The 23,225-nt window shown below is 39.2% G+C and overlaps 1 protein-coding gene across 2 annotated transcripts in view; it reads left to right on the top strand.

The window, feature by feature from the left end:
* Positions 1–23,225, top strand: part of KLHL42 (kelch like family member 42) — a 91,647-nt gene that overhangs the window by 50,391 nt on the left and 18,031 nt on the right. Inside the window, exons 7-8 of one of the 2 annotated variants that reach the window (XM_080572425.1) lie at positions 9,990–13,106; positions 21,740–21,820. The gene's annotated coding sequence lies outside the window, so the exon portion shown is untranslated. Of the gene's footprint in view, positions 1–1,751; positions 7,115–9,989; positions 13,107–21,739; positions 21,821–23,225 lie in introns of those variants that run through there. The other variant, XM_080572429.1, reaches the window with a different exon arrangement.

Raw genomic sequence — 23,225 nt, 5'->3', positions numbered from 1 at the left:
ACAGTTCTTTTTGTGCTTGGTCTTCTTGTGTCATTCTCCTGGTGGAGAATGTGTTAATTTTGTACTAGTCCACACTACTAGCATGTTACTCTGCACCCCTCTATGCAGAATCTTTCATACTGTAAAGAAAGCTGCTTATGTGCAGACTGAATTTTTGGTTCATCATCAGTCAATTAGGCAATGTTATATTTCAAGCCTATGAATTTAATAAAACGAGAGACTTCCAGGCTGGAGGTCATTCTGGAGAGCTCCACTTAAGCTTCTGAAATGTCATTTTCCTTCTCTAGGACCTTGAGACCTTCTTTTCATGTACTGTAGTGTGCAAGAAGGTCCTCTGTCTTCAAGGAAGGGTAAGCCATATGGAAGAACTAGAGAAGGACATACATTCACAAAAAGAAAAAAAAAAAAAGGCATAACCGTGGTGGTTGGAATGAAGTTCTTTCAGGTTCGCTCTTGATATTCAGACTTCTTCTTTCAAAAACTACATGACAGGTAGACCAAGATGGTATAGCTTTGGGGTGATGAATATACAGTTCAAACCGTCTACATAAGAAATAACAGAAAACATCTCTGGTATCTCTGTCAGCATGTCTAATGGTTTGAGACAGTCCGGAAGACATTTCATAAAACAAACTTCCATGGCTCATTGCTTTAGGTTGATTACTCATATTTTCCCTTTGTAGTAATGTTTTTCTAAATGCGTTTCATTCAACACAGTATTTCTCTGGCAGCAAATGGCAGCTCATTGTTGAATAGCTAACATTGTTTTGATGATTTTATTACTTCAGTGCCCATTTACATAGCAGAATCCTCTACAGGACTAAGACAGGCCATTCCATATGTCAACATTTTCAGAAGGCAGAGCTTTAAAAGTGCACAGCTTTCAACATCAGAAAGATAAGTGCTTCATCCTATGAAAGTGTTTGAGGTTCAGGCAAGATTCTTGTACAGTGACTAGGCCAAGGAAAACTAAAAGACCATGTAAAACATTTTCACACTCACGTGCAAAGACACCTTGAGACAGCTAGGAACTGTCCACTTAGGGCACTTGTCTGTGTTGGTACAGAATGATTTAACAGAAGTTTAAATCTTTTTCTTTTTTTTTTTTAAATGTCCCAGCTGACAGTCCCAACCTATAGGCTATCATCAATACTGAAGTTATTTGGTCAGCCTCTTGTGTGCCTCTCTGGTGTCTCATTTCAATGTGATCATTTGTTTATTCATTTCCAGGCCCTCTAATCTCTGACAAACAGAAAAAGTAAAAACAAAACGAAAAAAAAAATCTATGTTGACTTTTTTTTTTCTTTTCAAATAAAACAAGTTTTACCAAGCTTTAAAACAGAGTAGTTTTAACCTGTTTTGGGCTACCGCCAGCCTCTAAACTTTACATAAATTCCATTCAAAATTTAGGAGTGGTTTCCTGATACAAGGTTATTTTAAAATAACATGTTCCAATTAAGAACTCTTTTCATGGAACTCATATTTTTAACGTTAAAATGCATGGCACAAAGAATACTGCTGAATGTTTGTGTTTTTCTACAGACATCTAAGAGGTTGTCATCCTAACCTGAGTAAAGAATAAGCAGGAGATGTAATGAAGGACTTGACATGCATGATTCTAAATTTTTAAACTACCATTGCAATGCTCCTGCTTAACAGAACAGGTCCAGCTATACTGATTATTGTGAATGCTGATTTGCCTGTGAAAGAAAAATATATTTATGATAATATTCTTTTTTTGGTTTTGATAGAGAGAGAAAACTTCTGGATTTCAGCTGTTGTTTAAAGTGGTGAGTCCTCCAAAATAGCACTGTGGTCCTACTAACCTTCCCTCCCCAGGAATAAGGAGTAGGCCACTTCAGAAACCTGGCCTCACATACCTTATTCTTTCTCGCATCCATCTAAGATGGTGGAACCTCAGGCCTAATCTCCATAGTCTGAAATCTAGCATCATAAACCAAAGAACATCCTTGTGATTAGGTGTTCTTTGTTACTAGGCCAGCTCTCATTCCACAGGATGAGAGCTGACTAGGTTACAATTAACTGGGCACTTCTGTTTATCTTAACATGCTGGTTCAACATGGTAAAATGTAGACTGCCTTTAGGGCACTTGAAAGGCAATATACTTTAAAGCAGCATCTAATCAACCAGTGGAATTTGTTGCTGTGGGACATGGAGGCAAACAGTTTGAGAGTCTGGGTAGGATTAAGTGCTTTAGTGGGAATAATACCTGCAGTTAACTTGTGAGGTTAAAGTATTATGAGGTTTATCAGTTCTTTTGCTTCTGGGCATAAACTGCCATCTCAGGCTTGTGAAAGAACTAGTTTCTGCTCCTGCTTATTGCTCCAAGCCATTTGTGGGATGCTTTCAAAAGGTGTGAGGCACCCGAGCAAGCTGGTGCCAGAGGGGAGGACAGCAAACAAGAATGGCCAACAGCTCTGTTGTTGGACAGGCATTGCCGTGCTCATTTTGATCCTCATGGCTCTAAAGGATTCCTTAGTCCATGTGGGAGGCAAACAGCACAACCAGTGGGCTGCTTTATAATAAATCTTGTTGGCAGAAAATTGTCAAGGCTGCAAGTGATTTATTGTCCTGTCGTTGCATGGCCATTTTTCCATACAAAATAGAACCTCTTGATTATGTATGCATCTTCTCCCACATGAGTATGTAAAAATAAATGAAATCCTGTCACCATTTGCTCTGAGGTCATGCTTATCTGCACATTCTCTTTTTGTCTTTTTGGTAAAGAAAAGCTAGAAGAAGGTGGTTTAAACATTCTTCCTTTTTTTTTTTTTATTTTTTTTTAACTTCTTCCATAATGTTTCTTCACAGACAGAGATTATACATATGCATGTTATGGCTAGAAGTAAATGCACAGGCATTAACTACAGCAGCAGGTGTTTGGGGGATTGTTCACCTCTAGAATATTTGCACAACACCATTTAAACAATTAGCTGTTTGCCCTCAAGGACTGGGATTTATAAAATAGAACACATTGCAGCAAGAGTGGTTCTGACTCAAAATGGCACTGGTTACACGAGTTGTTTTTTTTGTTTGTTTGTTTTCAGACTTGAAGTTTAAGATTAAAACTTTAAATGTCTCGTTGTACCAAAGCAGAACTTTGTATTTAGATTGCAAAGCTATGTTTAGGCTGCGGCAGAGCAGAGAGACAATACTACTGTTAAAGATGTTAAAAAAACAGGGCTATGAGTGTCTCTCCAGGCAGAGACACAGTGCCTTCAGACAGGCATGCAGGAGCATCTGATGGTGCTATATCATGGATTATTTTTTTTAAAAAGGAGAACATTCTGACTGCTTTGAATGATTAATATAGCCACGAGTATTACAAAGAGCTCTAGCTGAACCCAAACAAAAGCAACCGATGCTTTTTTCCCAGTGGCTTCAAGGAACCAGTCAATGTGTTAGATATGCTGATCTCAAAGCCCAGGATAAAGGGTCAGGGAACCTAATTTAAAGGCTTTAATTTCCAAGCTTCTGCAAATGTCCATATTCCATTTGCAGCTTTATTCTTAAAAGAGGCAAGGTGTTGGAGATGCCATGATATATGATTTATCTATCCTATTGATCTGTGTGTCTGTGTAAAGATAGTAGGTTTTGACATGCATACTTGTGGATTAGTGAGTGGAGGTAGCTGAACAGGCATTAACTATCTGCATGGCAACTGCTGTCTGGAAATTTAATATACGGATCTACATACAGACCTTATCAATCCCTTGAGTGGCCATCCCTTTAAGACTGTGTGCTGAGATGTGTTGAGCAACTGGGCAGACTACTACTAGGTTACTAAAGGGTAGTAATTCCCTCACATTACAAGCTCTGTTACAGGGGTCAGTGCCTTAAGTGCACCAAAAACCCTTAGTTGCCCTGACCAGCCTTACCCACTGCCTCCACCCATGCAACCTCAGCCTACTGGCCCACAAGTTCCATTAAGCTCAGTCCTTGGCCTCCAGATTGCCTGACTGATGTTATAGATGGACCTATCTCTTGCTGTCCTGAGCTGCTGACTGAATTTCCAGGATGGACACCAGGTCTGTGTTGTAGTCCTGTTTCCAGTCCTGTCTCCAATCTGAGCTATGTTATTGGTAGTCTCATCTCTGGCTCTGGCTCCAGCTCTGTTTCCACAGACTGTGTTATGCAGTAAACATGGAATAATCCAAAGTACATTTGGCATTTTTCTATTGCTTTTGGGATATTACCTGGCATAGTCAAAGTCAGAGAGGAAGGGAGAGAGAATTGCAGCTGTGATGATGTGCTGCTTAATGTAGTGTAGACTAATTTACTCATTGTGAAGCACCCAATAACATCTAACTTCATTGTGCCTATTCCTCTAGTCCAGACTTGAAGCTAAACAATGTCCTGACTCCAGCTCTGTGCCAGAAGGGCAGTTTATAAACCCTTCTCAGACAATGTAAAAACTCCTTCTTCCTTCCTGTGAAACCTCCTGGGGCTTAGCATGTGTCAGGGTGGTGGAGAATAGGAGGGAGTAGAGGAGGAAGGGTGAGATGAGCAAACATCCATTGCCAGCCATACCCGATGGAGAAAAAGACTGTGATGGCAAATGAAGCGTTTTATGGTAGAAAGGAAATGCCTTCATCTCATGAGCTGTGGCTGCTTACATGCGCCCTGGCCAGGGTTCTGGCTACCTGAGGAGGAAAGAGTAGGTCCCTGACTGTATTCGACCAGATGAGAAGTCTGCAAGCTGGGAGGGGTAGTCCCTGGTGGATGTAAAGTACTTACAGGTGCTTCCTGCTGCCTGGCTCGAGCTCTAAGTTAGGAGGCAGGAGAACTGTGAGCAGATGATGTAGTTGTGTCTGGAAGTTTTCAGGTGGCAGATCACCCCTTAGAGACTGTCACAGTGAGAACTCTGGAAGATAGGGAAGTGGGTGGCTGTAACAGGCTGTATTTTTCTAATTTTTTTTTTTTTTAAAAAAAAAGGACATAGGCAAGGATTTTTTGCTGTTTCTGTTGGTGGAATTTCTGATCATTGTCTTTGCATGTTGTCTGAAACACACTGTGAGTATTATCTTGAAATTAAACTATTTCTGCATTCATTTGGAGGCATGCCCAGAGGGGTTGACTAAAAATTCTACAGGAAAGATCTGTGTCATGATAACTCTTATGAAGTCCAAAGAAAAAGAGGCTTATACCACATGTAGAAATATTTATAAGCAGAAGTCTAACCCTTTTGCAAGGAAGAACATTTTCTCTCAGCCATCAGGTTTTTTTCTCAGTTTTATTCTTCATTCTATTTATAGCCTTCTCTAGTTTAATTTTTCTTGGCCATCAGACAAGTAAGCAAGCCTTTTCTCTGCTGATCTTAAGGTGGAGTTTGTTTATACATATACAAGATCTGTAATTACATAGCAGTGTGATTCCCCACAAAACACCCCGTAGTCTCCACTCCTCAGACTCATGTAGGACTGCTTTTCTGCAAGGCCAAGCACTCTTTTGGAGTTTCTAGACAAAGTTATTTTGTGTATATATGATTTTCCCTCCTGTCTCTTACCATTGAGGGAAGAGTTCCCTAAAGAAGAGAAGAGAAGAGAAGAGAAGAGAAGAGAAGAGAAGAGAAGAGAAGAGAAGAGAAGAGAGAAGAAGAGAGAAGAAGAGAGAAGAAGAGAGAAGAAGAGAGAAGAAGAGAGAAGAAAAGAAAAAAGAAAGGAAAAGAAGAGAAGAGAGAAAAGAAAAGAAAAGAAAAGAAAAGAAAAGAAAAGAAAAGAAAAGAAAAGAAAAGAAAAGAAAAGAAAAGAAAAGAAAAGAAAAGAAAAAAAAGAAAAGAAAAGAAAAGAAAAGAAAAGAAAAGAAAAGAAAAGAAAAGAAAAGAAAAGAAAAGAAAGAAGAGAAGAAAAGAGAAGAAAAGAGAAGAAAAGAGAAGAAAAGAGAAGAAAAGAGAAGAGAAAAGAGAAGAGAAAAGGAAGAGAAGTAGAAAAAAAGAAGACAGGGCAGCTGGGAAATCTTAGACTAAAGGATAGATCACATTTCAAAACATTATAATCTAAAAATAACAACTCTGATTTCCCCTACCCTCTCTCTCTCCCCCACGCCACTTCTTACTAATGTAATTCATTTTCTCTAAAGAAAATTTTCATCCTGGGAATATATGAATTATGTAATACTTCAGTGAGATTAATTTTATTTGCAAGACATAGTTATGATTTAGAAAAGTGGGAGCAGGGATAAGAGCAAGCCTGAGAGTCTTGTGACTTGTGCAACATAATGTAATACTGTACGTACACACACACGTGTGTGGTAACAGGAGTAATAAGGCTAAACCTCATGTCCATTTCAGTTTGTGTCAGGACTCAAATATTTTTAAGGACTGTCACATTAATTATGAAATAATTTGGCTTTGTGGACTTTATTTAGCTCTAAAAGGACAGTTCCCACTGAATTTTGTGTGTCTACTCTCCTTGTGTGTAGATCAGAGTTTTTCAGTTGTGTGATTTTTTTTTTTTTTAACTTTCATTGGTGTTTTCAAAAGCAAAAAAGAATTTTGCACCTTTTTGAGTGCCACTCTCCTGCAGGTAAAGAATGTAACAGCTTGTGAGAGTGTAGCTAGAGCCAATAATAATTTGACTGACATGTCTTGGCACTGAAATGCCTATTAAAACTCAGGCTGTCCTTTCAAGATGGAGATTTTAATGCTGGGCATTTGTTTGAGCAGAAAATTCACTCCCCTTATAAATCCAAAGGGCCTACATCAATGCTTATTTCAGGGTTTAGGTTGAAGGTAGATTCTTAGAAGGATGTAATATTTCTATTGATTATAGAACAAATCCTTCATTGTCATGAAGTTTCCAAGCTATGGAAGTTTCTAAGCCCAGTATATGCTGCAAACATGTTTCCGTATGTAACACACTGTACTTTTCCATACAGGATCCCAAAGATTCCTTGGAAAAACACAGAGGACAGTAAACTATGATAACCTGGTAACAGTTTTAGGAAAAAATATGTTTACTCCTGAGAATTTATAGGAAATATAGTAATTCTTAATAGGGGTTAACTGTGAATTCTAGGAATAACAAAGTTCAGCACAGGAAAAAATGTCTTCAGATATTTGATGGGCATGATTTCAATGAAAAATAAGCCAGGTCTATTCAGAAGATTTTGACAATATTTGTAATCTTATTTCACAGAAAGGCAACTTCGTTGATTTTGTGTAAGATATGCGCGCTTTTAAAGCCAGTTCCAGAGTAAAATCAGTGATATTCTTTCCATGGACTTGAGAGAGTTCCAGTAGGTGCGAGGTTAGCTCTCCTACCTACACTGCCAGTAACCAGAAGAGGTTTTTTTAAAGAGCTGTTTATTACATGGTATAGTAGAACAAAATTTTTCAATACAACCCCCTGTCTCCTGTAGCTTGTAGTGCTAACACAGGTTTGAGGTGCCTGCTGGAATCTGCCTAGATTTTAAGGAAGAATTTTAGATACACTGTATATTTTTTTTGTTTGTTTCTCTCTTTACACACAATGCAATAAAAGCGTACGTTAACATTTAGAAAAGTCTGCATGTGTGACATTTGTTTGACATAGACTCCCGTGTTGATTTTCCACAGAATTAAAGACACTTTGTCACAGAAGATGCTGTACATGTGTGTAGGTGAACATATGTATGTAGGTACAGCTGTTGTAAAGAGACTGATATCCCAAGTACTCTATCTTAATATCTTATCTTGGGCAATGAGATGCTGGAGAGCAGCCCTGCAGAGAGGGATCTGGGGGTTGTGGTTGATAGCAAGCTGAATATGAGCCAACAGTGTGCCCTGGCAGCCAGGAGGGCCAACTGTATCCTGGGGTGCATCAAGCATGGCATTGCTAGTCGGTCGAGGGAAGTGATTGTCCCGCTGTACTCTGCGCTGGTGCGGCCTCACCTCAAGTACTGTGTGCAGTTCTGGGCGCCACAGTACAAAAAGGATGTAAAACTGTTGGAGAGTGTCCAGAGGAGGGCTACAAAGATGGTGAAGGGCCTAGAGGGGAAGATGTACGAGGAGTGGCTGAGGTCACTTGGCCTGTTCAGCCTGGAAAAGAGGAAGCTGAGGGGGAGACCTCATCGCGGTCTACAGCTTCCTCATGAGGGGCAGTGAAGGGGCAGGCACCAATCTATTCTCTTTAGTGACCAGTGATGGGCCCATGGGAATGGTGTTAAGCTGTGTCAGGGGAGGTTCAGGCTGGACATCAGGAAGAGGTTCTTCACTGAGAGGGCTGTTGCACACTGGAACAGGCTCCCCAGGGAAGTAGTCACTGCACCAAACCTGTCGGCTTTTAAGAAGCATTTGGACTGTGCACTTAGTCACATGGTCTGAATTCTTGGGTAGACCTCTGTGGTGCCAGGAGTTGGACTCAATGATACTTATAGGTCCCTTCCAACTCAGGATATTCTATGATTCTATGATTAATGATCTCATTATCTGCCCTGTGGTGATAGCTTTTTACATGTAAGTGAACATCATCATCTTAATGGTAAATCTTGAAGTTTCTGCAAGTGCTTTCAAATCCAATATCATTGAGGATGAATAAATCTCTTCCTGACATCTATACCACCACTGTGCTTTTTTCAAAACCCAGACGTGTAGAAATTTGGGGTGAGAGTTTGGTTTACTGGAGCACTTTATTACAAACCTCTTGAAACAGATGAAATGTCACTATGGAGAACAGTCAGGTCATTCTATATGTCAAAAAAATTGGTACCACCCTCACAGCTGTGCAAAGGCTTTTATTTATCTCTTTGCTGAGAAGTCAAATGCAGACATTATTTAGGAGAATCCGCTTTTTGGAACTGAGCTGAGCTGGATAAGTTTGCTGCATCCCTGGGCTTCTTGAATAGACAACTGGGTTATAGGATTCTCAAGAGTCTGATACAGAGAAGGAAGCGAGGCAACTAACTGCTTCTAGCAGCATCTGCAGAAGGACCCCAGGGAGCCTGAGTACATGGAACGGGGTGTAAAATGGCTGCTACTGGTATCTAAGTCTTATGACATGGGGACTTCTCATAGATCCTCCTTGGAGCCTACTAAGGACTTTGCTTGTCACAAAGGGAGATATTATTGGGGTGGTTATAATGCTGAAATATAAATGGTCAGGCATGAAAGAAAGCACAGACAAAACTCTTTGAACAACAAACCTAGTTTTTCAACAGTCTCCCAGTTTGTCAAAACCCACGTTTATGGAGCAGACAAGAGCAATTGTTCCCCCATGGCAGCCTACAGGAGCAGCAGTAGCCACATGCAAGCTACCTCACTGCTCTGCAATTTGCAGTGCTGTAGAACAGCTACATAAAGCACAGTGAAACAGTCTGTGTGATTTCCATGAATTTGATTAATCTTTCATGTAATTTTAGCTCTAGTTGCACTTGGACATTTCTGCATATTTGTGCCACAAGCAAAAATCAATTTCTCCTAAAGCAATATTAACTCTTGAAATTCATTGCATCTCAGCAAGCCTACCTAGAGGAAAATATTATCTTACTTTTCCTTTCCACCACACAATCTAACAAAGATTTACCATCAGGTATGTATACTGTACACTGTGCAGATTTATTTAGATTAGAAGTCTTGTGTTAGAGACTATGCTGTAGACATGTAGTTTTGAAAGTACTTCTTTGAATTAATAAAAAGTGCATTTATACAAGGAAAGGAGGAAAATTTAATATAATGAAATTTAAGGTGAATTCAGGTAAAAAAGGTATGCCAAAGATGATGTGAATCTTATTTCTTCTAATGAAGTCAGCCTATATTGCTTCTAAAACAACCTCAACTTCAGGCTGTTTTGTCCTCGTGGAAGTCAGTGGGTTCTCAAGCTCATTCACCCCGTACTGTAGATATAGTAGTCCTTCTGATACTCCTTTAACAGTTTCACAGGGTAGGTGAGAATATATTCTGAGGTATGTTTTCAGGAAAGGTGCTAGAAAGCCATTTGCATAATGTCCTACTGCATTTGTGGTAAGAGCACTTTTTTTTCCATTCATTCCAGTGTTCTGCTATTCCACAGATGTGTTGGGAACCATCTCTGAGGTTTCATCAGTGTGAATGAGGACAAAACTTGGGCTTCATCATCCTTGAAACTCTGGGTACCTCTAATTTAACTTTACAACAGAATAGAAGTTGCGTGATTCTGCAGCCAGCAATGCTGTTAGAACTATACCTCGTTTGCTTCAGGTACGAAAGGGTGAGGACATCCACATGTGGCTGGCTGCAGTATCGAAGACCATAACTGAACGGGTCAGACTGGGCTGCGTTTACAGTCAGGGTCAAGTCAGTATGGTTAGTGGTGTCTAGGGCATCATCTACCCCATCTGAAGGTAGACAACTAAAATGTGTCTCTAAACTTCCCACTTTCTAACTATCAAGGGAGCACAGGGTGACTCTTTGGGCTATGGAAAGAAATCCACTGTGCAAAGATTGAAAGAGAGGGTGGATAAGCCCCACCCAAACTCTGCTGCTTTAGTAAGCACAATGAATGTGAATTGCAAAATTCAACTTCTATGTCTGTCCCTAATATAGAACATATACTGGCAAAAATAGAGTTGATAGCATTTATTGTGACAGCTGATGCTGATGATTTGACTTCTTCTATTAAACAGATGACTCATCTACAATTTGTTTTTAGATTGTCTAGATTATGTGTATTTAAAGCCCTTTGGAGATTTTAATTTTGCATTCCATCTGTGACAGCAAAAATGGTAGGCATGTTGAGCATATGAAGAAGAAAAAAGGAAAACAGAAGGTTTCCCAGATTCTGTGAAACAGAGCCACATGCCCTAAGAAGCCTGGCAACACAGATATATAAACTCTTCTTCAGCTTCTTTTCTAAAGCAGCAGTAGGAACTTGCAGGTGGTTTTTCTGGTACTGCTACTGAGATAGAAGCAGCTACACAGTGAGAATGTTGGGGTTACTCTAACTTTCTGAAAAAAAGAGTGAGGAAAAAGACTATAGTTTCTATTAGGATTGGGTGGTGGAGGAAGATTTCCTCTAAGCACCCTAATTTTAGGATTAGAAAACAATAGTGAAACTCACCAAATGACAGCCAGCATTCAAACCTTTATCTTTGCTTAAACACCTGTTGGTTATTCAGGCACGAACTATATCCTGGGTGCAGAGTTCTCCTCTGCATTATTTCTGTGGTTTCAAACATTTCACCTTTCCCACAGCAGCGTATGCTAGTGACTGGAGCACATCTCTCCACTGTCTCTTCAGAGATGTAACTCTCTTTAGGAAAGAAGAAGGAAAAAAAAAAAAAAAACAACACTGAACCTTCTTTCTTCCACACTAAAAGACCTTTGTCCCAAACCACACATGTAGATTTTAAACAGAAAATAATATGAAAGCACAGTGCTTCCTTTATAGCAGACCTTATGTGCCTTATGCAGCTTTCTGAGTTCCTGTGTCCATGGATTTATGATGTGCTCTACACTTTCCACATTCTCAGTGTTGTTTTCCCACATTTGAAGGAGAAATGATCAAGAGATTTGTGCTGGAGTGAAATTTATTCTGTCTTAAGCTGTGTAAAGGTTCCAAATTCACCACAGCATGGAAAATAGAAATGCTGTAAGCATCTTGGGCCTTTCCCAGGCATGCAGACACCGTACCTTCTGTAGAAATGAATATTACATTCTTGTAATTACTGTTCTTGTCAGAAATGCTTTTGCCTTTAATAGATCAGGTAAATATGAACTGAGCATATGCCCAGGGGGTCATTTCTGCACGAGAAGATAGCCCCCAACCCAATGAGATGTTACACTTCTCTGAAAAGTGGGGAGCTTGAGTGAGCTTTCTGGACACTCTGGGTTAATTGCAGAGGTGGACCGTCAGGGCTCCGAGGGGATCCCTTGTCTGGGAGAAGAGAGCTGTGATTTAATATTTAAAAAAATGTTTTGAAAAAATGTTTTAGGATTGTGGTAAATGGGGTCACACTGGCCAGTTTCCTCTGTGTGTGCTAGAAATCTATGAGTGACCATCAGGGCTCAGGCACTGAAGACACTGTCCCACTCTGCAGATAACCGTGGTAAGGCCCCCTTTTTCTACAGCACTCACTAATAGCAGCACTGCCAGACTCACCTCTATACTGCTTAGCAGGGAACCATCTCACTGCCTCCTCAGTAACTTTGAGTATTTCTTGAAAATGTTGGTCATTGCAGGCACAGTCCAGTACCCCACGTTGAGGAATACTCTAATTCTGCTAACATTTCTCAGTGGTTTGCCAACTGCCTTTTCCATGGAACAAACAAAATAAAACAAAAACAACTTAAGTGCAAGTAAGGAATTAATTCCCTCTTACTCAACTAACAAAACAGAAATACAGAAATAAAATAAAACCACACTTAAAATTGTTTCTGTAGGTTACCTACTAACCAGCAAAAAAGCTCTCAAGATACTGGTGTAGCTCGGATCAATCCTTACTCTAGATTCCTGGGCATTACTTATATAGAAAGGAATTGAGATTCAATAAAGAACTTCTCCTTATATCTCTGTTTGCTCCTTAAGCAAGTAGTTCCAGCTTCAAAGAGCTTTTGTAATTCATAACTTAATTAGGATGCCAATTTTTAACAGTGCTATTAAAGGATTACTGACCTCCCTGCCTAATTTTAGAAATATTGATGTCTTTTTGGCATGGGTAGGTAGATCTGTTTTCTGATCAGAGAATAAACATAACATGTTAATGACTGTGCTAATGCTTAACAGGCTACAGATCTATTTATAGTTATGAAGGAAATCTTCCTGCCTGGAATTGTCAAGCGTACACCAGTGTTAAAATATTTGTGTGTGCACAACAGCCTGTAATTTAAAGAAACAAATACATTGATAAACAGGGTTCATTCTCTTTTCTCGGTTTGTGTAATATGCACAATTATTTATTAACCCTCTAATATGATTAATAATCAATCAAATCTGAGGTGATAAGTGGTCTAGGGAATAAATATACCTTATTTTGGCTTGGAGGGATACTGTGTTTTGCAGCCTAATGTGTTCCCCATTCTATTCCTTTTCCTTTTTGTTATTCTACAGAGGTTTTTAGACTACAGCCACTGACAGCTGCAGTAAAAAGCATTCTGCTCAATACAATCCAGCTAGATAGTGGGCAAGTGTTAGGTAAGTGCCTCTCTAGCTACAAACTGCATGGTCAAAGGTGAAGCTTCCTTGATATACCTATCAGCAGAACTATGTAGGACAGAATAATTTCCTGAGTATATGGAGCCTGAAGATATCAGCAATTAATTTTTTGAAATTTTGTTCTAACATATTAAAACTGTTTAGATACTGAAAAACAAACAAACAAACAAAAAAAAACCACTTTATTTCAAATATTGATTTACATTAAGTCAGATGGTGATCGTGTTAACTGATAAACATTTCTTACCATGTCTCCCTGAATCTTAATGTTTCCCTAAAACAAAAACAAAAGCTGAAAATCTGACCATGATAGAGTATTAATTCAAGGCCTCTACAGTCCACTTGTATCCCACTGAAGCACTGGGCTTCCAGATCTTATCTTAATGAAACAGCTCATAGTGTCAAAGAAAAAAAGCCACAATGTTGTGAACCTTGGTTGCTTTGATCCATTCTAAGTATTGAGCTGTACCATGCCATCCTAGAATTGTCAGTCAATGCAGGCTCCGCTCTAGCACTTTCAAAGTGAGTAGCAGTATATTTCTCTTTCCCGATCTCTTGCTTCCAAAGCCAGCAGAAGCTGCAGAGACAGCATATTTGGCTCCCTCAGGAAGGATGTTAGTGCTTTGGTTTGAATCTCTCACCTCACCCTCTAGCCAATGAACAATCATCATGGGCAGACTCTAAAGGGAATTTTCTCGAGGTCTCCTTGAAGGAAAGATGATGCCAGTGAACTGGCAGTGGGGATAGTCATGCCTCAGAAACCAATATGGCTGTACCGCACCTACCCACAAAAAAAATAATAATATGAATGGTAAAATTAGGGTTGAAAACAAATAGTGCAATGCTATGACCACAAGTACAGCACAAAAGAAAGCCAGAGAAACTGGCATGGTAACAAAATATGCTGGAATCTGAGCAGAAGAGAGACCTTGAAACAACTTAGGAAGGTAAGATCAACTGGAAAAATAGTGGTGCCTTATCAGTTATTCTAGTACCTTGCAGTAGATGGCACTGTGGAATTCCCATGGGCCAGTAGTTTAAGAGACTGAAGCAGAAGTAATTTAAAAATCTTTCTTTCCCTCTTCAAGGGATGGGATCAAGAACATTAAAAGTAAAAAATAACCTAATACAATAGAATCTGCCCAAATGGATAAATAGAAATATGTACCTTAACTAAAAGAAATAAAAATAATAAAAACAAAGGGGAGTAGTTTCTGACCTAAAAGCAGAAACTGCATAGGAAACAGGGTTTTTTGTCTATCAGATAGGCACTAAAGACACCACATAAGTCTCAGTGATTTGCACATGGAATAGAAAACAAATGTATTGTAATGTATTGTATTGACCAAAAGATAAATAATACATTCAGAATGCAGCATAAGAAAAGAAGAACTTTCCTTTGTTTTGACTAATGATTCTTGAATGGCAGAGGCAGGCATTCCATAGCCTACTCCATGACCAGTTTCCAGCTCCACCACAGTGCTACAGTCCTGGGCCATTGTGACTTTTGATCCCAAGGAAACACTACCTGCAAAGAAGTAGGTTTTTCTAAAGCATGTGTCCAATGTAGGTATCTAAGACAGAGCTGGTAGCACTACCAGTTGAAGTAAGACCTCACTTTTAGTGAAATTTGACTTCATAGAATTGCAATAATTTGAACTGATATCTTCTACACCAAAGGTCTGGCTCAATGCACATGATTATTTCTGAGTTTTATTGTATCTACAGTGACTAGTAGATACATAGAATAAAGATGCTGTATTAGGCTGACTTTTTCATAATACCCGATGCCCTACCAAATATCTTATTTTGGTATGTCATTGTAATTATTCCTCTTACAAATGTTCCTTTGTATGCATGAATGCTATACTTGTTTATGCAAATCAAGGACACGTAATTGCCCTGGCATTTCTGAAAACAGAATGCAGAATTGCAAAGAAGAATTTCAATTTACTCTGTGTAATCAACCTGGCTTTCGAGGCCTATACCACAGACTATCTACAATGTCCATAGAATCTTTTTTGCAGCTTGATATTTTGATTGACGTGATTTTTCCCAACTTGTGTTTATGAAAATAAAATGTGCCAGTAAAAAATAAAATCAGAATAAAAAATCTCACTGTGTTTCTAGCTGGTCTGAGATCAGAGATGATACATTCAATAGTGAAGAACATAATCTCTACCCCAAGGAACTTGGCATGTTACAGCAGACACAACTCTTATATGTACTAATGCATATTAGGATTCCACCTCTGACAAAATAGGAGAGCTCTGTGAGGAAGATTTAAGGCCTTTTTTTATCATTCTTATGATTAATTAATTAATTATTGTCGAAAGACTTTTCAGAGTATGAGTTTTTAAAAGAATTTAGTTGGTCAAGCTTACTCCAGCTATCCAGCTCCTGTAATTGTTCGTCTAACACAGAATGTAAAGAAGAAACAATAGATCTTAAGACTGATTAGCAAAACAAAACAAAACAAACAAACAATAAGAAAAAAAACAGTATCCCTTTGCAAAACTCATCTTCCACTTGAACAAGTGCAGTCGGAAAAGGATGGATAGACTGCTCATTGCTTTTTAAGGAAACCATCATCTGTCTGTCTGAAATCTCTCTCCATGCTGTAATAGCTATTAACAGCATCTCTTACTGTAAACACTATTTTTCCGTCTTTATTTCTCATTTATATATTTTGTATATATAGAAGATATATTGTATAATTAGCTCTAGTGTATCCTGAGATACTCAACCACTTTTCTGTACTGGTTATGTGACAAGGCAACTGACGGAGGGATAGAAAGATTTCTTTCTCCTTATTCCTTTTTATTTATTTTTAAAGGAATGTTACACCACACGACCAAGGGCAACTCCTTTGGCAAGTTTGGTTATGCTTTCTGAATATTTATTTAGTATCATTGTTTAGTACTGAATTCTTTGATTAAATTTCAGTGACAGTAACTTCAAGAAAAAATTACACAGCTTCAAAAAGTGTGTGGGCAAATTCATGGCAGAAAAATCTAAGCTAAATAAGGCTATTAAATACAAAACCAGAAAGTCCCCAAACTGCAAATTGCTGGAGGTTGGAAGAGTGTTCCAAGGAAGTATCACTGCATCTTTTGCTTATAAATTTCTCTGGGCATCTGCTTTTGGCCAGTGTTGGAGACAGGGTACTGAGCCAGACAGATCTTTGGTCTGACTCAGTACTGTTAAAATTTTATGGAAGTGTCATGAGAGAGACATGACAAATGCTGGGATGCAGGTGAAGAAGTGCTTTTCTGTTATAAATAATTCACTCTTCTTTTCTTTTTTCTTCTTCTTTCTTTTTCCTCTTTCCTCTTTCCTCTTTCCTCTTTCCTCTTTCCTTTTCTTTCCTTTTCTTTCCTTTTCTTTCCTTTTCTTTCCTTTTCTTTCCTTTTCTTTCCTTTTCTTTCCTTTTCTCTTCTCTTCTCTTCTCTTCTCTTCTCTTCTCTTCTCTTCTCTTCTCTTCTCTTCTCTTCTCTTCTCTTCTCTTCTCTTCTCTTCTCTTCTCTTCTCTTCTCTTCTCTTCTCTTCTCTTCTCTTCTCTTCTCTTCTCTTCTCTTCTCTTCTCTTTTTTCTTTTCTTTTCTTTTCTTCTTTTCAGAAAAGAAAAAAAGATAAGAAAAGAAAAAAAGATAAGATAAGAAAAGAAAATTAATAAATATGCTGTATTTTGCCGTGAGAAGCCATTTAGCTTCAGTCATTGTTTTGCCAGAGCTGGCCTTTGCAAATTCAGCCTAACTGCAAAAGTTGTGGAGAATGAGAAATCTTTCTATCCCTGGAGGAATTAAAGCTCTCAGTGAGAATTCTGGTCTGATCCTTTGTGTAACCACAGTGTTGCTGCTGAGCTCCTGCTCTCTATTAGCCTCCCGTGCAGTCTAGGGTTTAACTTGGCAGAACTCAAGGTTTTCAGAGAAATTGGTTCAGCTCTTTAACCATCACGTTTATCAGCCCACATGCAAAATCCCTTAATATCAAAAGTCACGGATACTTTGAAAGCACATGAAAATCTATGACTCACATGACAGCTGTGACAAAAATGCAGTCTTTCATATTGTCCTTTTGTTTATGGTCTTTTAGCCAATTTCTGGTATGACAGTATAGAAGTTCAAGGTGATTTTCAAGGAAATCAGTAAGGCTCTAGAACAATATGTTGAATTCTTTGCTAAAACTCAGATAAATTTTTCACTGTGTCCACATGTGTAGCTCTTTTTAAATATGGAATAATAATAATTAAAAAATGCCTGCAAATGTTTGTATTAATATTTATTGCATTTATTTGTATCTTTAAATTCTTTTTGCATGTATGTTGGTATTTAGAACCTTTTTTTTTTTTCTTTTAATGACATTAGTATGAATGCCAACCACTGTTAAAAGGGAGAGGACTTTGATCAATTGTGTGGTGGTGAATTAAAAGAAAACTGCAAAAGCTGTTAACATTTGTCAAAAGTTTGAAAATATTTCACTTCAGGACAGATTCTGCAATCATAGATTTTGACATCCTACCAGTTATTATCCAGTTATTGAATGATTACTTTAGTTTGACACAAGTCTATGTGGTCAAAAGGGGTATCTCTGCCTTTCTCCCCTCCATTGCACCCTTGGCCACCCCCTTTTTTTTTATGCTGCCTCTCCTGTATTTGCAGGACCACTGCTCTTCAGCCTGACCTTTCTATCACATGGCCACATAACCTCTAGCAGTGGAATGATAGTGGCAAGAAGAAGCAGCTGAACGTGTTCAGGAGCATTCCTCTTGTGCAGAACAGACCAGTCTAATTAAAGTCAGCATGTCACCATGGCCTGAGTCCTTGGCTCTCCCGTCAAGGATTGTGAGCTGAATGGTTTATCTGGGTTGTTTCTATTTCAGCGGACTGTGGCTGAGCAAGTTTATACAGGGCAAGAGGCAGTCTTTGAAATTCACATGGGAATGACCCTTATAGGACCTGTGTTAAACTGAGATTGAAGCTGAAATCTCCAATTTCCCCCACAGACAGAAGGCAGCTGTGGAATATATGGAGCACAACCATGCTGTGCTTCTGCAATGTTACCACCATCCAAGGAAGCAATTCACTGATATCTGCAGTCAATTAAACACTTAAATAGATGCCAAGGGGAGACCCAAAGCATTGTTTGAACAATAATCCAAGCCTGAAAAGGCCAGTTGCAGCTGTAATCTGGAAAGGGCCTGAAGGCAGACAGTGAAGGCCTCTCATGCAAACTTCTGTGGGCACACACTGTACTAAGAGGCCACAGCTGTGGGCCATCACCTTCTCTCTTCTATTCTCCCCCACTTCTGCTCACAGTTAATGCTCACCAGGGAATCAAAAGGGGCAAAGGCCTCTCAGCAGGTTTATCAGCTGCAGCAAATCCAAGATCATTTCTCACACAGCAGTCTGTGAGGAAGAAGAGGCCTGTCGTACTTCAGGACCCAGCAGGAGAAGAACAGGACAGCTGTTGCTGTCATCTCCTTTAACTAAATAGTGCAGTCTTTTGCAAAAGACAATGGAGCATGGCTTCTGAAGGTAATTTTCAATCTTTCCACCTGTGTCATTTCTAGCTTGGTCTAATGCCTTTTATTTTGAACTCTTCATCTGAAAGCACTGCCATGACTAGATTTTACCCAGAAAAAAAAAAAAATAAGGCAGATGTAGTGGGCATGCAAGTGCAGCCTAAAGCACAGTAGAATCTTCCCTAAACTGTTATTCTCACACAAACACATATATTAAAAAAAATAAATTAATTAAAAATTACAAGATGGGTGGTCAAATGAAAGACTACAGGCTCCTGTGAAATAGGTCTGCTGGGGGGGGGGGGGGGGGGGGGGTAATCACCCAAGTCCAAGGAGGATCAAATGACTCTGTTGAGCTCAGTCTTAACAATAATAGCAATAGTCATGATCACCCCTTGCCCCTGGACACACACCAGTTAGTAATATCTCATGGATAAAGTTATAAAAGACAATCATGACTGTTGAGGTGTGAACATGGTCTACAAGAATCTTTCAGCAAGGCACGTGACAGAATCCATCCAGATGAACTGATTGACTAAAATGCACAAGCTCTAGAAAGTACAAAATCTGCTTTCCCTTTAAGGGATAGGCTTGAAATCAGAAGATACATAGGAACAAATTAGGATCCGTACTTCTTATTCCTGAATCTAAATCCAGCCTCTAAATGATGAGGATCCTTTTCTGAGCATTTGTAGTTTTGTTCTAATTATGGACTGAAATTATATTTCCTGAGTATTAATTGCCAACATTCTTCCTTCTTTCCTCATTGTTTAAATAACACTATTGAATTGACACTTTTTTTTTTTTCCTGTTAAATCTCCTAATTACCTCAAAGTGCAAGTATTAACAATTCAGTCTATTCACTAGCTAACTTGCTTCTACAACTAATAATGACTGCTATCTGGCGCCTTCGAGGAACAGGTGATAAGTATATTTCTTGGTGATTTCTGTATTTATATTTGCTTTTTGCCATGCTTTGCAACTTTACTGTTTACTTGTCCTTCTACTTCTTATTAAAGAGAGGTTTGAAAAGTCATTTCAGGGTCATTTCACTTCCAATAGCAAAACTTCTTGTTTTTAAATTTACACACTTCCTTTTTAGGATTGCTGTAGTTTTCTTTCTCTTATGACTTTTTTTTAACTTTTTTTTTATGCCTTTATGGAATGTTGTTATCTGTGAGTGAAATGAAGGCAGAATGCAATATTCCTGTTTCAATTACAGTGTACTTGAGAATCACATCTTTGAGCAATCCCTCTTAAAGACCTATTGGCAGGTTTCATGGTTTGACTTCTTTTTTTGGAGGAATTGTAACCTGTTGGGCCTTAATTATAATGACTCTGAGATTCTCCAGCTGCCTTGGATTTTACTATTTCTTCTTGCTGTATTTCTTCCACTGCTCCACCTCTTCTTTGCCTCCAATTCTTCTGCTCTTCTTCTGATGAACTGAATTAAAACTTTCACTAGCAAAAATTATGGTGTGCAGCTGTGCACACCATTTGCTGATTCCAGGTTCTTTTCCTCTGTTTATGCTTTCCACACAGATTGTTGCTGCCACATAAAACAAATTAAATAAAACTGGCACTCGGCTTCCTGGTGAGACTAGCAGTAAACAAGCTAGGGAATCTTAGAGCTGTGTGAAAGCCTTAAGAAAATGAAATTAAATAAAAAGTCCAGCTGCAGCAAACCATTTAACACAAATACCTAGAAAGTATCATGAAGGTGAGGCATCCCAAAGGGTGATGACTGTGCATTGATTTTTATTGAGCTTAATAAACTTTCATGTCTTTTTCCAGGTTAGGGAGCTATCAGGTTGACATGGAGACCCTGAGAAGAATAACTTGCTATGTCTAAAAAGACTAGGATTTATTTCTCCTCTCCTATTCTCAGCAAGATATTTTGCTTGTTTATTAGTTAATGAGTATGATTTATTATTTATTAGTTAATGAGAATAAGGGGAAACATTCCCTACTCAGTGTTCAGGTATAGATATGGGTCTGCTAAGATCTTTCAAGTCTGGAACCTAACTGGCAAAATATTGGGTATCTTCCAAAGTGTGTCGCCAGCTGCATGTGAATATGCATCCCTGAAATGCTAGCATTTGGCAGTCGTCAAGATCTGGAAATATTAAAGTATTCATTCTTGGATCTACCTATATGTTTATAACTTGCCTCCCCCAACTCTGTGTGAGAGTCCAAAACCAAAGAATCCCCAAATACCCTTTATATGCTCTCTGGCTCTCACTCCCACACACACTTGTACGTGCATGTGCATGTATGCATAGTTATTAGTCAAAAATACATACAGCCATACAAAAAACAGGGCAGAAAGGAAAGCTGTTTTGAATAAGTATCATTTGCAAGATGTAACATTTAGAGCTTCATTTTTGTTCTTTTATTTGACTGTAGATATTTTGCTTTTCTTCTGCTTTTATAAGGTATTCTGTACTGAACTTGAAGTTATCAGAAACTTGTGGAGGGCAACAGGGTAGATTAAGGGCATAGTGGAAATTCATCTCAGAGAGGAAGAGATTATGGAGTGGAAAGGAAAGGAAGCTGAAGGCAAAAGAGGGGGCCTCTGAAGGACAAGAAAAGAAGAAAATAAAAGACTTGTATAGCTTTTTGGATTCTTATTCCAAATGAACTTGCAAACCTCCTCTCCTGGGGGTCCAGCCAAGTGATTTCAGCCATCACAAGTAGTGATTGCTACGCATACCTCTGTCGCAGAGGCAGGAGGCATTTCAGGAGAAATGTGGGATTTAACAGCCGTTGGGGGGAAGGGTAGAAAAAACAGAATGACCCCCTACATTTGAAAGGCGTGATGTTTCTTGCCTTGTCCCCCTCACCCTCACCATGCTTCCTTCCCTCCCTCCTACACATGTATTACTAAAGTGAACAAGGATTTCAAGCTATGCAATTCTTGGAAATTGGTTGAAGAGCCGGCGGTGCTGGTAACCAATTTGTGATTCTCCTTTTAGGAACAAATCCCATGTGCTGCGTACAGCAGCCTTTGGTTAACAACCCCCTGAATGTCTGAAAGCAAAATGGTATTATGTATGTAAGATATAATACAACGTTGTTTTTTACAAAAGTGTCCATTCAGCACAGCATGGATCTGGGAGGTTGTGAGCAAGCCAGGACACTTCACCGTTAGATTGAAGGCTGTAAATGCTGTAAGTATATACAGTAGATAAAAGTTTGAGATTCTTTGGAGGGAAAACTGGTCAGAGTTCAAGCTTTTGATGTGGACATGAGCCCCGTCTCAGGCCTTGCTTCTGCAGCCAGTGCCATCCAGTTCCAGTAAAGGCAGGCTGGAGATGCAGTCTTTTCTCACCCTTTCAGCCGCCACCACCACCACCTCAGATGGGTGGCTGGTGCATTGGAGGTCTTGCTTTCATCTGACTCATTCTCCTTTTCTGTCACAGTGACCTCCAGTGGTTCTCTTCATCATGTCCTGTAAACTGTCCTAAATACATGGGACTATTTTTTTTTTTTAATTTTTATTTTTTAGGCAACCATAGAACAAAACCTTTTGAAGGGAAGAAATGAGAATGCATCATTTTTTTCATTAATTTTTTGTTTCTGTTGTGGGCACCAGATTCCTCCTCGATGGACATGCAGGAAAGGCATGCATCTGTGAGACTGGTGAAATAATTATCTGGTGAAAGAGAACCATTATTTGTGACTATTAAATGAATGAGCAAAACTGCTCTGAGATTTGCCAAAATGTTCACATAGAAAAATCAGACTTCTCAAGGGGAGGGAGGGGGTGAGAGGCTTGGAAAAACTGATTTGCTCAAGTTTGTAGCAGGTCAGGGAGGACCGGGGCGGGGGGGGGGGGGGGGTGTGTGGAAGGGACTAACTTCATCTCTGAGGTGGTCCCACTTTCAAGAACTTTGTGAGCCCTCTCTCTGGAAGTGGTTCTCTTTATACATTCAGACTTGGCTGGCAGCGGTCACCTCGCTTGGCCTTCCCTGATTTAAAGAAACATCTGCATATGTCAGTGTTTCTGTTGCTTTTACTTTGTACCCTGTGCCAGAAGCTATGAAGCTATAAGCCTGCTCACCTTATATGTACAGCGTATAAATCTGTCCTCAAAAGAGGGCCCATGGGACGGTCCTGGAGGACAGGAATGAAGGGGAGGGGGGTCAGAGGCTAGAACTGGGACACCTCTGTATGCAAAAAAGAGACAGATCATTATAGACAAGAAGAGAAATTGTGTTGAAAACAAATCACAATTGCTGACAAACTTTGAGGGCCCCTTGGGAATATTTTTTTAAGCAGGCAAAACAACTACTGAACTCAATGGAAGGTTTGCCTGATTAAGGGCAGTTTAATATAGCCCTAGATCATCCTGCCTGCCAAAGGCCAGCAAAAGCCATGAATTACCATATCATCTAGCCCTTGCAACTGATACATACAGTCTGTTGACAGCTTTGCCTCTTGTGGTACCTCATTTCATCAAGTCCAACAGAAGCATAAGTCTGGATGTTAAAGAAAATGACCATAAATGAATTCCTAGTCTGTTCTTGGAAACAATATCATGAAAAATTTGCACATAAATTTTGTTGGTAGGAA

The sequence above is a fragment of the Anser brachyrhynchus genome (assembly GCF_964034855.1).
Source record: "Anser brachyrhynchus genome assembly, chromosome: 1".
NCBI lineage: Eukaryota > Metazoa > Chordata > Aves > Anseriformes > Anatidae > Anser > Anser brachyrhynchus.
Note: the sequence above shows the minus strand (reverse complement) of the source record. Positions and strands in the feature narration are given on the sequence as shown.